Source organism: Ipomoea nil, unplaced genomic scaffold (genome assembly GCF_001879475.1).
Source record: "Ipomoea nil cultivar Tokyo-kokei standard unplaced genomic scaffold, Asagao_1.1 scaffold1313, whole genome shotgun sequence".
Classification (NCBI taxonomy): domain Eukaryota; kingdom Viridiplantae; phylum Streptophyta; class Magnoliopsida; order Solanales; family Convolvulaceae; genus Ipomoea; species Ipomoea nil.
This window is the reverse complement of record NW_017617741.1, coordinates 14,266-29,892: the sequence shown is the minus strand read 5'-3', so window position 1 is coordinate 29,892 and position 15,627 is coordinate 14,266. Positions and strand designations below refer to the sequence as shown.

Genomic DNA, 15,627 nt, shown 5'->3' with positions numbered 1-15,627 from the left:
CCGATATTCAGAAGATGAAAAAGTGGAACAATGAATCGTTGTAGTCTAGTTGGTTAGGATACTCGGCTCTCACCCGAGAGACCCGGGTTCAATTCCCGGCAACGGAAAATATTTTTTTGTTCTTTTATTTTTTGCACTGCTAGTTCACGGCGAGGGGAAAAACACATTTGGAATATGGGGTGAGAGAGGCTCGAACTCTCGACCTCAGGATCACTCAGAAGCTATGAGACCTACGCGCTAGCCAACTGCGCCACCACCCCACGTTGATACGTGGCAATGACATTACGTCCCCGTACGTTCCTTTTTTAAATTACCAGTGCATTTGTGTTAAGGAATTGTAGGCCACTAGATAATGCAAGATCAATGGTGTGGCAAAGACGATTGTTATACCGTGGACCATGGTCCACACAGTTGAGTGGACCATGTTCCGAAAATGGCGTCGTGTCTTTAAGTAAAGAATTACCGCCGTTAAATTTTAACAGATCTCGTATTTTTTGTGTGTTTATAATAAAATGAAACTACAGTGTGTTTCAAATTAAACTGAATAATTTGTCTCGCATATATTGTCAAATGAAAATGTAATTGAATTGAAATGATACTTTAGTTGTGTTGAAACGAAACTGCAGTATGTATAAAATGAAATTGAATAGCATGTCTCACATATTGAGTGTATATTGTCAAATAGAATTGTATTTGAATTGAAATGATACTTTAGTTTTGCTGAAATGAAACTACAGCATGTATAAAAGGAAACTGAATAACATGTCTCACGTATTGAGTGTTATATTGCAAATGAGACTGTGGTTATATCAAAATGATACTTTAGTTGTGTTTTAATGAAACTACAGTGTATATAAAATGAAATCGTAGTTGAATTAGAATTATAATTTAGTGGTGTTGTAACAATACTACAGTGAGTATAAAATAGAATTCAATAACAAGTCTCATTGTAATAAGACTATTGTACATATAATGTCGAATGGAACTGCAGTTGAAACAAAATGAAACTTTAGTTGTGCTGATATGAAACTACAATATAAATAAAATGAAACTGGATATGTTATACAAACCGAACTAATTACACAGAACGGGTGCGGTGCCGTTTATTTTCATTAAAAGAAACGACTCCGTTTTGGACAATGGTCCACACAGCTGTGTGGACCAAGGTCCACAGTCAAATTTTGCCGATATTCAGAAGATGAAAAAGTGGAACAATGAATCCGTTGTAGTCTAGTTGGTTAGGATACTCGGCTCTCACCGAGAGACCCGGGTTCAATTCCCGGCAACGGAAAATATTTTTTGTTCTTTTATTTTTGCACTGCTAGTTCACGGCGAGGGAAAAACCACATTTTGGAATATGGGGTGAGAGAGGCTCGAACTCTCGACCTCAGGATCACTCAGAAGCTATGAGACCTACGCGCTAGCCAACTGCGCCACCACCCACGTTGATACGTGGCAATGACCATTACGTCCCCGTACGTTCCTTTTTTAAATTACCAGTGCATTTGTGTTAAGGAATTGTAGGCCACTAGATAATGCAAGATCAATGGTGTGCAAAGAGATTGTTATACCGTGGACCATGGTCCACACAGTTGAGTGGACCATGTTCCGAAAATGGCGTCGTGTCTTTAAGTAAAGAATTACCGCCGTTAAATTTTAACAGATCTCGTATTTTTTGTGTGTTTATAATAAAATGAAACTACAGTGTGTTTCAAATTAAACTGAATAATTTGTCTCGCATATATTGTCAAATGAAAATGTAATTGAATTGAAATGATACTTTAGTTGTGTTGAAACGAAACTGCAGTATGTATAAAATGAAATTGAATAGCATGTCTCACATATTGAGTGTATATTGTCAAATAGAATTGTATTTGAATTGAAATGATACTTTAGTTTTGCTGAAATGAAACTACAGCATGTATAAAAGGAAACTGAATAACATGTCTCACGTATTGAGTGTTATATTGTCAAATGAGACTGTGGTTATATCAAAATGATACTTTAGTTGTGTTTTAATGAAACTACAGTGTATATAAAATGAAATCGTAGTTGAATTAGAATTATAATTTAGTGGTGTTGTAACAATACTACAGTGAGTATAAAATAGAATTCAATAACAAGTCTCATTGTAATAAGACTATTGTACATATAATGTCGAATGGAACTGCAGTTGAAACAAAATGAAACTTTAGTTGTGCTGATATGAAACTACAATATAAATAAAATGAAACTGGATATGTTATACAAACCGAACTAATTACACAGAACGGGTGCGGTGCCGTTTATTTTCATTAAAAGAAACGACTCCGTTTTGGACAATGGTCCACAAGCTGTGTGGACAAGGTCCACAGTCAAATTTTGCCGATATTCAGAAGATGAAAAAGTGGAACAATGAATCCGTTGTAGTCTAGTTGGTTAGGATACTCGGCTCTCACCGAGAGACCGGGTTCAATTCCCGGCAACGGAAAATTTTTTTGTTCTTTTATTTTTTGCACTGCTAGTTCACGGCGAGGGGAAAAACCACATTTTGGAATATGGGGTGAGAGAGGCTCGAACTCGACCTCAGGATCACTCAGAAGCTATGAGACCTACGCGCTAGCCAACTGCGCCACCACCCCACGTTGATACGTGGCAATGACCATTACGTCCCCGTACGTTCCTTTTTTAAATTACCAGTGCATTTGTGTTAAGGAATTGTAGGCCACTAGATAATGCAAGATCAATGGTGTGCAAAGACGATTGTTATACCGTGGACCATGGTCCACACAGTTGAGTGGACCATGTTCCGAAAATGGCGTCGTGTCTTTAAGTAAAGAATTACCGCCGTTAAATTTTAACAGATCTCGTATTTTTTGTGTGTTTATAATAAAATGAAAACTACAGTGTGTTTCAAATTAAACTGAATAATTTGTCTCGCATATATTGTCAAATGAAAATGTAATTGAATTGAAATGATACTTTAGTTGTGTTGAAACGAAACTGCAGTATGTATAAAATGAAATTGAATAGCATGTCTCACATATTGAGTGTATATTGTCAAATAGAATTGTATTTGAATTGAAATGATACTTTAGTTTTGCTGAAATGAAACTACAGCATGTATAAAAGGAAACTGAATAACATGTCTCACGTATGAGTGTTATATTGTCAAATGAGACTGTGGTTATATCAAAATGATACTTTAGTTGTGTTTTAATGAAACTACAGTGTATATAAAATGAAATCGTAGTGTTGATTAGAATTATAATTTAGTGGTGTTGTAACAATACTACAGTGAGTATAAAATAGAATTCAATAACAAGTCTCATTGTAATAAGACTATTGTACATATAATGTCGAATGGAACTGCAGTTGAAACAAAATGAAACTTTAGTTGTGCTGATATGAAACTACAATATAAATAAAATGAAACTGGATATGTTATACAAACCGAACTAATTACACAGAACGGGTGCGGTGCCGTTTATTTTCATTAAAAGAAACGACTCCGTTTTGGACAATGGTCCACACAGCTGTGTGGACCAAGGTCCACAGTCAAATTTTGCCGATATTCAGAAGATGAAAAAGTGGAACAATGAATCCGTTGTAGTCTAGTTGGTTAGGATACTCGGCTCTCACCCGAGAGACCCGGGTTCAATTCCCGGCAACGGAAATATTTTTTGTTCTTTTATTTTTTGCACTGCTAGTTCACGGCGAGGGGAAAAACCACATTTTGGAATATGGGGTGAGAGAGGCTCGAACTCTCGACCTCAGGATCACTCAGAAGCTATGAGACCTACGCGCTAGCCAACTGCGCCACACCCACGTTGATACGTGGCAATGACCATTACGTCCCCGTACGTTCCTTTTTTAAATTACCAGTGCATTTGTGTTAAGGAATTGTAGGCCACTAGATAATGCAAGATCAATGGTGTGCAAAGACGATTGTTATACCGTGGACCATGGTCCACACAGTTGAGTGGACCATGTTCCGAAAATGGCGTCGTGTCTTTAAGTAAAGAATTACCGCCGTTAAATTTTAACAGATCTCGTATTTTTTGTGTGTTTATAATAAAATGAAACTACAGTGTGTTTCAAATTAAACTGAATAATTTGTCTCGCATATATTGTCAAAAAATGTAATTGAATTGAAATGATACTTTAGTTATGTTGAAACGAAACTGCAGTATGTATAAAATGAAATTGAATAGCATGTCTCACATATTGAGTGTATATTGTCAAATAGAATTGTATTTGAATTGAAATGATACTTTAGTTTTGCTGAAATGAAACTACAGCATGTATAAAAGGAAACTGAATAACATGTCTCACGTATTGAGTGTTATATTGTCAAATGAGACTGTGGTTATATCAAAATGATACTTTAGTTGTGTTTTAATGAAACTACAGTGTATATAAAATGAAATCGTAGTTGAATTAGAATTATAATTTAGTGGTGTTGTAACAATACTACAGTGAGTATAAAATAGAATTCAATAACAAGTCTCATTGTAATAAGACTATTGTACATATAATGTCGAATGGAACTGCAGTTGAAACAAAATGAAACTTTAGTTGTGCTGATATGAAACTACAATATAAATAAAATGAAACTGGATATGTTATACAAACCGAACTAATTACACAGAACGGGTGCGGTGCCGTTTATTTTCATTAAAAGAAACGACTCCGTTTTGGACAATGGTCCACACAGCTGTGTGGACCAAGGTCCACAGTCAAATTTTGCCGATATTCAGAAGATGAAAAAGTGGAACAATGAATCCGTTGTAGTCTAGTTGGTTTAGGATACTCGGCTCTCACCCGAGAGACCCGGTTCAATTCCCGGCAACGAAATATTTTTTGTTCTTTTATTTTTTGCACTGCTAGTTCACGGCGAGGGAAAAACCACATTTTGGAATATGGGGTGAGAGAGGCTCGAACTCTCGACCTCAGGATCACTCAGAAGCTATGAGACCTACGCGCTAGCCAACTGCGCCACCACCCCACGTTGATACGTGGCAATGACCATTACGTCCCCGTACGTTCCTTTTTTAAATTACCAGTGCATTTGTGTTAAGGAATTGTAGGCCACTAGATAATGCAAGATCAATGGTGTGCAAAGACGATTGTTATACCGTGGACCATGGTCCACACAGTTGAGTGGACCATGTTCCGAAAATGGCGTCGTGTCTTTAAGTAAAGAATTACCGCCGTTAAATTTTAACAGATCTCGTATTTTTTGTGTGTTTATAATAAAATGAAACTACAGTGTGTTTCAAATTAAACTGAATAATTTGTCTCGCATATATTGTCAAATGAAAATGTAATTGAATTGAAATGATACTTTAGTTGTGTTGAAACGAAACTGCAGTATGTATAAAATGAAATTGAATAGCATGTCTCACATATTGAGTGTATATTGTCAAATAGAATTGTATTTGAATTGAAATGATACTTTAGTTTTGCTGAAATGAAACTACAGCATGTATAAAAGGAAACTGAATAACATGTCTCACGTATTGAGTGTTATATTGTCAAATGAGACTGTGGTATATCAAAATGATACTTTAGTTGTGTTTTAATGAAACTACAGTGTATATAAAATGAAATCGTAGTTGAATTAGAATTATAATTTAGTGGTGTTGTAACAATACTACAGTGAGTATAAAATAGAATTCAATAACAAGTCTCATTGTAATAAGACTATTGTACATATAATGTCGAATGGAACTGCAGTTGAAACAAAATGAAACTTTAGTTGTGCTGATATGAAACTACAATATAAATAAAATGAAACTGGATATGTTATACAAACCGAACTAATTACACAGAACGGTGCGGTGCCGTTTATTTTCATTAAAAGAAACGACTCCGTTTTGGGACAAGTGGTCCACAGTCAAATTTTGCCGATATTCAGAAGATGAAAAAGTGGAACAATGAATCCGTTGTAGTCTAGTTGGTTAGGATACTCGGCTCTCACCGAGAGACCCGGGTTCAATTCCCGGCAACGGAAAAATATTTTTGTTCTTTTATTTTTTGCACTGCTAGTTCACGGCGAGGGGAAAAACCACTTTGGAATATGGGGTGAGAGGCTCGAACTCTCGACCTCAGGATCACTCAGAAGCTATGAGACCTACGCGCTAGCCAACTGCGCCCACCCCACGTTGATACGTGGCAATGACCATTACGTCCCCGTACGTTCCTTTTTTAAATTACCAGTGCATTTGTGTTAAGGAATTGTAGGCCACTAGATAATGCAAGATCAATGGTGTGCAAAGACGATTGTTATACGTGGACCATGGTCCACACAGTTGATGGACCAGTTCCGAAAATGGCGTCGTGTCTTTAAGTAAAGAATTACCGCCGTTAAATTTTAACAGATCTCGTATTTTTTGTGTGTTTATAATAAAATGAAACTACAGTGTGTTTCAAATTAAACTGAATAATTTGTCTCGCATATATTGTCAAATGAAAATGTAATTGAATTGAAATGATACTTTAGTTGTGTTGAAACGAAACTGCAGTATGTATAAAATGAAATTGAATAGCATGTCTCACATATTGAGTGTATATTGTCAAATAGAATTGTATTTGAATTGAAATGATACTTTAGTTTTGCTGAAATGAAACTACAGCATGTATAAAAGGAAACTGAATAACATGTCTCACGTATTGAGTGTTATATTGTCAAATGAGACTGTGGTTATATCAAAATGATACTTTAGTTGTGTTTTAATGAAACTACAGTGTATATAAAATGAAATCGTAGTTGAATTAGAATTATAATTTAGTGGTGTTGTAACAATACTACAGTGAGTATAAAATAGAATTCAATAACAAGTCTCATTGTAATAAGACTATTGTACATATAATGTCGAATGGAACTGCAGTTGAAACAAAATGAAACTTTAGTTGTGCTGATATGAAACTACAATATAAATAAAATGAAACTGGATATGTTATACAAACCGAACTAATTACACAGAACGGGTGGTGCCGTTTATTTTCATTAAAAGAAACGACTCCGTTTTGGACAATGGTCCACACAGCTGTGTGGACCAAGGTCCACAGTCAAATTTTGCCGATATTCAGAAGATGAAAAAGTGGAACAATGAATCCGTTGTAGTCTAGTTGGTTAGGATACTCGGCTCTCACCCGAGAGACCCGGGTTCAATTCCGGCAACGAAAATTTTTTGTTCTTTTATTTTTTGCACTGCTAGTTCACGGCGAGGGGAAAAACCACATTTTGGAATATGGGTGAGAGAGGCTCGAACTCTCGACCTCAGGATCACTCAGAAGCTATGAGACCTACGCGCTAGCCAACTGCGCCCACCCCACGTTGATACGTGGCAATGACCATTACGTCCCCGTACGTTCCTTTTTTAAATTACCAGTGCATTTGTGTTAAGGAATTGTAGGCCACTAGATAATGCAAGATCAATGGTGTGCAAAGACGATTGTTATACCGTGGACCATGGTCCACACAGTTGAGTGGACCATGTTCCGAAAATGGCGTCGTGTCTTTAAGTAAAGAATTACCGCCGTTAAATTTTAACAGATCTCGTATTTTTGTGTGTTTATAATAAAATGAAACTACAGTGTGTTTCAAATTAAACTGAATAATTTGTCTCGCATATATTGTCAAATGAAAATGTAATTGAATTGAAATGATACTTTAGTTGTGTTGAAACGAAACTGCAGTATGTATAAAATGAAATTGAATAGCATGTCTCACATATTGAGTGTATTGTCAAATAGAATTGTATTTGAATTGAAATGATACTTTAGTTTTGCTGAAATGAAACTACAGCATGTATAAAAGGAAACTGAATAACATGTCTCACGTATTGAGTGTTATATTGCAAATGAGACTGTGGTTATATCAAAATGATACTTTAGTTGTGTTTTAATGAAACTACAGTGTATATAAAATGAAATCGTAGTTGAATTAGAATTATAATTTAGTGTGTTGTAACAATACTACAGTGAGTATAAAATAGAATTCAATAACAAGTCTCATTGTAATAAGACTATTGTACATATAATGTCGAATGGAACTGCAGTTGAAACAAAATGAAACTTTAGTTGTGCTGATATGAAACTACAATATAAATAAAATGAAACTGGATATGTTATACAAACCGAACTAATTACACAGAACGGGTGCGGTGCCGTTTATTTTCATTAAAAGAAACGACTCCGTTTTGGACAATGGTCCACAAGCTGTGTGGACCAAAGGTCCACAGTCAAATTTTGCCGATATTCAGAAGATGAAAAAGTGGAACAATGAATCCGTTGTAGTCTAGTTGGTTAGGATACTGGCTCTCACCGAGAGACCCGGGTTCAATTCCCGGCAACGGAAAATATTTTTTGTTCTTTTATTTTTTGCACTGCTAGTTCACGGCGAGGGAAAAACCACATTTTGGAATATGGGGTGAGAGGCTCGAACTCTCGACCTCAGGATCACTCAGAAGCTATGAGACCTACGCGCTAGCCAACTGCGCCTCCACCCCACGTTGATACGTGGCAATGACCATTACGTCCCGTACGTTCCTTTTTTAAATTACCAGTGCATTTTGTTAAGGAATTGTAGGCCACTAGATAATGCAAGATCAATGGTGTGCAAAGACGATTGTTATACCGTGGACATGGTCCACACAGTTGAGTGGACCATGTTCCGAAAATGGCGTCGTGTCTTTAAGTAAAGAATTACCGCCGTTAAATTTTAACAGATCTCGTATTTTTTGTGTGTTTATAATAAAATGAAACTACAGTGTGTTTCAAATTAAACTGAATAATTTGTCTCGCATATATTGTCAAATGAAAATGTAATTGAATTGAAATGATACTTTAGTTGTGTTGAAACGAAACTGCAGTATGTATAAAATGAAATTGAATAGCATGTCTCACATATTGAGTGTATATTGTCAAATAGAATTGTATTTGAATTGAAATGATACTTTAGTTTTGCTGAAATGAAACTACAGCATGTATAAAAGGAAACTGAATAACATGTCTCACGTATTGAGTGTTATATTGTCAAATGAGACTGTGGTTATATCAAAATGATACTTTAGTTGTGTTTTAATGAAACTACAGTGTATATAAAATGAAATCGTAGTGAATTAGAATTATAATTTAGTGGTGTTGTAACAATACTACAGTGAGTATAAAATAGAATTCAATAACAAGTCTCATTGTAATAAGACTATTGTACATATAATGTCGAATGGAACTGCAGTTGAAACAAAATGAACTTTAGTTGTGCTGATATGAAACTACAATATAAATAAAATGAAACTGGATATGTTATACAAACCGAACTAATTACACAGAACGGGTGCGGTGCCGTTTATTTTCATTAAAAGAAACGACTCCGTTTTGGACAATGGTCCACAAGCTGTGTGGACCAAGGTCCACAGTCAAATTTTGGCCGATATTCAGAAGATGAAAAAGTGGAACAATGAATCCGTTGTAGTCTAGTTGGTTAGGATACTCGGCTCTCACCGAGAGACCCGGGTTCAATTCCCTGGCAACGGAAAAATATTTTTTGTTCTTTTATTTTTTGCACTGCTAGTTCACGGCGAGGGGAAAAACCACATTTTGGAATATGGGGTGAGAGAGGCTCGAACTCTCGACTCAGGATCACTCAGAAGCTATGAGACCTACGCGCTAGCCAACTGCGCCTCCACCCCACGTTGATACGTGGCAATGACCATTACGTCCCCGGTACGTTCCTTTTTTAAATTACCAGTGCATTTGTGTTAAGGAATTGCTAGGCCACTAGATAATGCAAGATCAATGGTGTGCAAAGACGATTGTTATACCGTGGAGCATGGTCCACACAGTTGAGTGGACCATGTTCCGAAAATGGCGTCGTGTCTTTAAGTAAAGAATTACCGCCGTTAAATTTTAACAGATCTCGTATTTTTTTGTGTGTTTATAATAAAATGAAACTACAGTGTGTTTCAAATTAAACTGAATAATTTGTCTCGCATATATTGTCAAATGAAAATGTAATTGAATTGAAATGATACTTTAGTTATGTTGAAACGAAACGGCAGTATGTATAAAATGAAATTGAATAGCATGTCTCACATATTGGAGTGTATATTGTCAAATAGAATTGTATTTGAATTGAAATGATACTTTAGTTTTGCTGAAATGAAACTACAGCATGTATAAAAGGAAACTGAATAACATGTCTCACGTATTGGAGTGTTATATTGCCAAATGAGACTGTGGTTATATCAAAATGATACTTTAGTTGTGTTTTAATGAAAACTACAGTGTATATAAAATGAAATCGTAGTTGAATTAGAATTATAATTTAGTGGTGTTGTAACAATACTACAGTGAGTATAAAATAGAATTCAATAACAAGTCTCATTGTAATAAGACTATTGTACATATAATGTCGAATGGAACTGCAGTTGAAACAAAATGAAACTTTAGTTGTGCTGATATGAAACTACAATATAAATAAAATGAAACTGGATATGTTATACAAACGAACTAATTACACAGAACGGGTGCGGTGCCGTTTATTTTCATTAAAAGAAACGACTCCGTTTTGGACAATGGTCCACATAGCTGTGTGGACGCAAGGTCCACAGTCAAATTTTGGCCGATATTCAGAAGATGAAAAAGTGGAACAATGAATCCGTTGTAGTCTAGTTGGTTAGGATACTCGGCTCTCACCCGAGAGACCCGGGTTCAATTCCCGGCAACGGAAAATATTTTTTTGTTCTTTTATTTTTTGCACTGCTAGTTCACGGCGAGGGAAAAACCACATTTTGGAATATGGGGTGAGAGAGGCTCGAACTCTCGACCTCAGGATCACTCAGAAGCTATGAGACCTACGCGCTAGCCAACTACGCCTCCACCCCACGTTGATAAGTGGCAATGACAATTACGTCCCCGTACGTTCCTTTTTTAAATTACCAGTGCATTTGTGTTAAGGAATTCTAGGCCACTAGATAATGCAAGATCAATGGTGTGCAAAGACGATTGTTATACCGTGGAGCATGGTCCACACAGTTGAGTGGACCATGTTCCGAAAATGGCGTCGTGTCTTTAAGTAAAGAATTACCGCCGTTAAATTTTAACAGATCTCGTATTTTTTTGTGTGTTATAATAAAATGAAACTACAGTGTGTTTCAAATTAAACTGAATAATTTGTCTCGCATATATTGTCAAATGAAAATGTAATTGAATTGAAATGATACTTTAGTTATGTTGAAACGAAACTGCAGTATGTATAAAATGAAATTGAATAGCATGTCTCACATATTGAGTGTATATTGTCAAATAGAATTGTATTTGAATTGAAATGATACTTTAGTTTTGCTGAAATGAAACTACAGCATGTATAAAAGGAAACTGAATAACATGTCTCACGTATTGAGTGTTATATTGCCAAATGAGACTGTGGTTATATCAAAATGATACTTTAGTTGTGTTTTAATGAAACTACAGTGTATATAAAATGAAATCGTAGTTGAATTAGAATTATAATTTAGTGGTGTTGTAACAATACTACAGTGAGTATAAAATAGAATTCAATAACAAGTCTCATTGTAATAAGACTATTGTACATATAATGTCGAATGGAACTGCAGTTGAAACAAAATGAAACTTTAGTTGTGCTGATATGAAACTACAATATAAATAAAATGAAACTGGATATGTTATACAAACCGAACTAATTACACAGAACGGGTGCGGTGCCGTTTATTTTCATTAAAAGAAACGACTCCGTTTTGGACAATGGTCCACATAGCTGTGTGGACCAAGGTCCACAGTCAAATTTTGCCGATATTCAGAAGATGAAAAAGTGGAACAATGAATCCGTTGTAGTCTAGTTGGTTAGGATACTTGGCTCTCACCCGAGAGACCCGGGTTCAATTCCGGCAACGGAAAATATTTTTTGTTCTTTTATTTTTTGCACTGCTAGTTCACGGCGAGGGGAAAAAACCACATTTTGGAATATGGGGTGAGAGAGGCTCGAACTCTCGACCTCAGGATCACTCAGAAGCTATGAGACCTACGCGCTAGCCAACTGCGCCTCCACCCCACGTTGATACGTGGCAATGACCATTACGTCCCCGTACGTTCCTTTTTTAAATTACCAGTGCATTTGTGTTAAGGAATTGTAGGCCACTAGATAATGCAAGATCAATGGTGTGCAAAGACGATTGTTATACCGTGGACCATGGTCCACACAGTTGAAGTGGACCATGTTCCGAAAATGGCGTCGTGTCTTTAAGTAAAGAATTACGCCGTTAAATTTTAACAGATCTCGTATTTTTTGTGTGTTTATAATAAAATGAAACTACAGTGTGTTTCAAATTAAACTGAATAATTTGTCTCGCATATATTGTCAAATGAAAATGTAATTGAATTGAAATGATACTTTAGTTATGTTGAAACGAAACTGCAGTATGTATAAAATGAAATTGAATAGCATGTCTCACATATTGAGTGTATATTGTCTAATAGAATTGTATTTGAATTGAAATGATACTTTAGTTTTGCTGAAATGAAACTACAGCATGTATAAAAGGAAACTGAATAACATGTCTCACGTATTGAGTGTTATATTGCCAAATGAGACTGTGGTTATATCAAAATGATACTTTAGTTGTGTTTTAATGAAACTACAGTGTATATAAAATGAAATCGTAGTTGAATTAGAATTATAATTTAGTGGTGTTGTAACAATACTACAGTGAGTATAAAATAGAATTCAATAACAAGTCTCATTGTAATAAGACTATTGTACATATAATGTCGAATGGAACTGCAGTTGAAACAAAATGAAACTTTAGTTGTGCTGATATGAAACTACAATATAAATAAAATGAAACTGGATATGTTATACAAACCGAACTAATTACACAGAACGGGTGCGGTGCCGTTTATTTTCATTAAAAGAAACGACTCCGTTTTGGACAATGGTCCACATAGCTGTGTGGACCAAGGTCCACAGTCAAATTTTGCCGATATTCAGAAGATGAAAAAGTGGAACAATGAATCCGTTGTAGTCTAGTTGGTTAGGATACTCGGCTCTCACCCGAGAGACCCGGGTTCAATTCCCGGCAACGGAAAATATTTTTTGTTCTTTTATTTTTTGCACTGCTAGTTCACGGCGAGGGGAAAAACCACATTTTGGAATATGGGTGAGAGAGGCTCGAACTCTCGACCTCAGGATCACTCAGAAGCTATGAGACCTACGCGCTAGCCAACTAGCGCCTCCACCCCACGTTGATACGTGGCAATGACAATTACGTCCCCGTACGTTCCTTTTTTAAATTACCAGTGCATTTGTGTTAAGGAATTCTAGGCCACTAGATAATGCAAGATCAATGGTGTGCAAAGACGATTGTTATACCGTGGAGCATGGTCCACACAGTTGAGTGGACCATGTTCCGAAAATGGCGTCGTGTCTTTAAGTAAAGAATTACGCCGTTAAATTTTAACAGATCTCGTATTTTTTGTGTGTTTATAATAAAATGAAACTACAGTGTGTTTCAAATTAAACTGAATAATTTGTCTCGCATATATTGTCAAATGAAAATGTAATTGAATTGAAATGATACTTTAGTTATGTTGAAACGAAACTGCAGTATGTATAAAATGAAATTGAATAGCATGTCTCACATATTGAGTGTATATTGTCAAATAGAATTGTATTTGAATTGAAATGATACTTTAGTTTTGCCTGAAATGAAACTACAGCATGTATAAAAGGAAACTGAATAACATGTCTCACGTATTGAGTGTTATATTGCCAAATGAGACTGTGGTTATATCAAAATGATACTTTAGTTGTGTTTTAATGAAAACTACAGTGTATATAAAATGAAATCGTAGTTGAATTAGAATTATAATTTAGTGGTGTTGTAACAATACTACAGTGAGTATAAAATAGAATTCAATAACAAGTCTCATTGTAATAAGACTATTGTACATATAATGTCGAATGGAACTGCAGTTGAAACAAAATGAAACTTTAGTTGTGCTGATATGAAACTACAATATAAATAAAATGAAACTGGATATGTTATACAACCGAACTAATTACACAGAACGGGTGCGGTGCCGTTTATTTTCATTAAAAGAAACGACTCCGTTTTGGACAATGGTCCACATAGCTGTGTGGACCAAGGTCCACAGTCAAATTTTGCCGATATTCAGAAGATGAAAAAGTGGAACAATGAATCCGTTGTAGTCTAGGTGGTTAGGATACTCGGCTCTCACCCGAGAGACCCGGGTTCAATTCCCGGCAACGGAAAATATTTTTTGTTCTTTTATTTTTGCACTGCTAGTTCACGGGCGAGGGGAAAAACCACATTTTGGAATATGGGGTGAGAGAGGCTTGAACTCTCGACCTCAGGATCACTCAGAAGCTATGAGACCTACGCGCTAGCCAACTGCGCCTCCACCCCACGTTGATACGTGGCAATGACAATTACGTCCCCGTACGTTCCTTTTTTAAATTACCAGTGCATTTGTGTTAAGGAATTGTAGGCCACTAGATAATGCAAGATCAATGGTGTGCAAAAGACGATTGTTATACGTGGACCATGGTCCACACAGTTGAGTGGACCATGTTCCGAAAATGGCGTCGTGTCTTTAAGTAAAGAATTACCGCCGTTAAATTTTAACAGATCTCGTATTTTTTGTGTGTTTATAATAAAATGAAACTACAGTGTGTTTCAAATTAAACTGAATAATTTGTCTCGCATATATTGTCAAATGAAATGTAATTGAATTGAAACCGATACTTTAGTTATGTTGAAACGAAACTGCAGTATGTATAAAATGAAATTGAATAGCATGTCTCACATATTGAGTGTATATTGTCTAATAGAATTGTATTTGAATTGAAATGATACTTTAGTTTTGCTGAAATGAAACTACAGCATGTATAAAAGGAAACTGAATAACATGTCTCACGTATTGAGTGTTATATTGCCAAATGAGACTGTGGTTATATCAAAATGATACTTTAGTTGTGTTTTAAAGAAACTACAGTGTCTATAAAATGAAATCGTAGTTGAATTAGAATTATAATTTAGTGGTGTTGTAACAATACTACAGTGAGTATAAAATAGAATTCAATAACAAGTCTCATTGTAATAAGACTATTGTACATATAATGTCGAATGGAACTGCAGTTGAAACAAAATGAAACTTTATTTGTGCTGATATGAAACTACAATATAAATAAAATGAAACTGGATATGTTATACAAACCGAACTAATTACACAGAACGGGTGCGGTGCCGTTTATTTTCATTAAAAGAAACGACTCCGTTTTGGACAATGGTCCACACAGCTGTGTGGACCAAGGTCCACAGTCAAATTTTGCGATATTCAGAAGATGAAAAAGTGGAACAATGAATTCGTTGTAGTCTAGTTGGTTAGGATACTTGGCTCTCACCCGAGAGACCCAGGTTCAATTCCCGGCAACGAAAACTATTTTTTGTTCTTTTATTTTGGAATATGGGGTGAGAGAGGCTCGAACTCTCGACCTCAGGATCACTCAGAAGCTATGAGACCTACGCGCTAGCCAACTGCGCCTCCACCCCACGTTGATACGTGGCAATGACCATTACGTCCCCGTACGTTCCTTTTTTA

At 35.9% G+C, this 15,627-nt stretch overlaps 12 non-coding genes across 12 annotated transcripts; 10 read left to right on the top strand and 2 right to left on the bottom strand.

Moving 5' to 3' along the window:
• The first annotated feature begins 34 nt into the window (after positions 1 to 34).
• TRNAE-CUC lies at positions 35 to 107 on the top strand. The gene has a single exon. It is a non-coding gene; the product is annotated as a tRNA-Glu (tRNA).
• A 68-nt stretch (positions 108 to 175) lies between these two features.
• On the bottom strand, positions 176 to 260 carry TRNAM-CAU. The gene is given in 2 exon segments: positions 176 to 211; positions 223 to 260. It is a non-coding gene; the product is annotated as a tRNA-Met (tRNA).
• A 3,322-nt stretch (positions 261 to 3,582) lies between these two features.
• TRNAE-CUC lies at positions 3,583 to 3,655 on the top strand. Its single transcript has one exon. It is a non-coding gene; the product is annotated as a tRNA-Glu (tRNA).
• Positions 3,656 to 4,763: 1,108 nt separating this feature from the next.
• Positions 4,764 to 4,836, top strand: TRNAE-CUC. The gene has a single exon. It is a non-coding gene; the product is annotated as a tRNA-Glu (tRNA).
• A 66-nt stretch (positions 4,837 to 4,902) lies between these two features.
• TRNAM-CAU lies at positions 4,903 to 4,987 on the bottom strand. Its single transcript is given in 2 exon segments — positions 4,903 to 4,938; positions 4,950 to 4,987. It is a non-coding gene; the product is annotated as a tRNA-Met (tRNA).
• A 2,111-nt stretch (positions 4,988 to 7,098) lies between these two features.
• On the top strand, positions 7,099 to 7,170 carry TRNAE-CUC. Its single transcript has one exon. It is a non-coding gene; the product is annotated as a tRNA-Glu (tRNA).
• A 1,103-nt stretch (positions 7,171 to 8,273) lies between these two features.
• On the top strand, positions 8,274 to 8,344 carry TRNAE-CUC. Its single transcript has one exon. It is a non-coding gene; the product is annotated as a tRNA-Glu (tRNA).
• A 2,300-nt stretch (positions 8,345 to 10,644) lies between these two features.
• TRNAE-CUC lies at positions 10,645 to 10,717 on the top strand. Its single transcript has one exon. It is a non-coding gene; the product is annotated as a tRNA-Glu (tRNA).
• A 1,114-nt stretch (positions 10,718 to 11,831) lies between these two features.
• On the top strand, positions 11,832 to 11,903 carry TRNAE-CUC. The gene has a single exon. It is a non-coding gene; the product is annotated as a tRNA-Glu (tRNA).
• A 1,115-nt stretch (positions 11,904 to 13,018) lies between these two features.
• Positions 13,019 to 13,091, top strand: TRNAE-CUC. The gene has a single exon. It is a non-coding gene; the product is annotated as a tRNA-Glu (tRNA).
• A 1,114-nt stretch (positions 13,092 to 14,205) lies between these two features.
• TRNAE-CUC lies at positions 14,206 to 14,278 on the top strand. Its single transcript has one exon. It is a non-coding gene; the product is annotated as a tRNA-Glu (tRNA).
• Positions 14,279 to 15,391: 1,113 nt separating this feature from the next.
• Positions 15,392 to 15,464, top strand: TRNAE-CUC. The gene has a single exon. It is a non-coding gene; the product is annotated as a tRNA-Glu (tRNA).
• Positions 15,465 to 15,627: the final 163 nt, after the last annotated feature.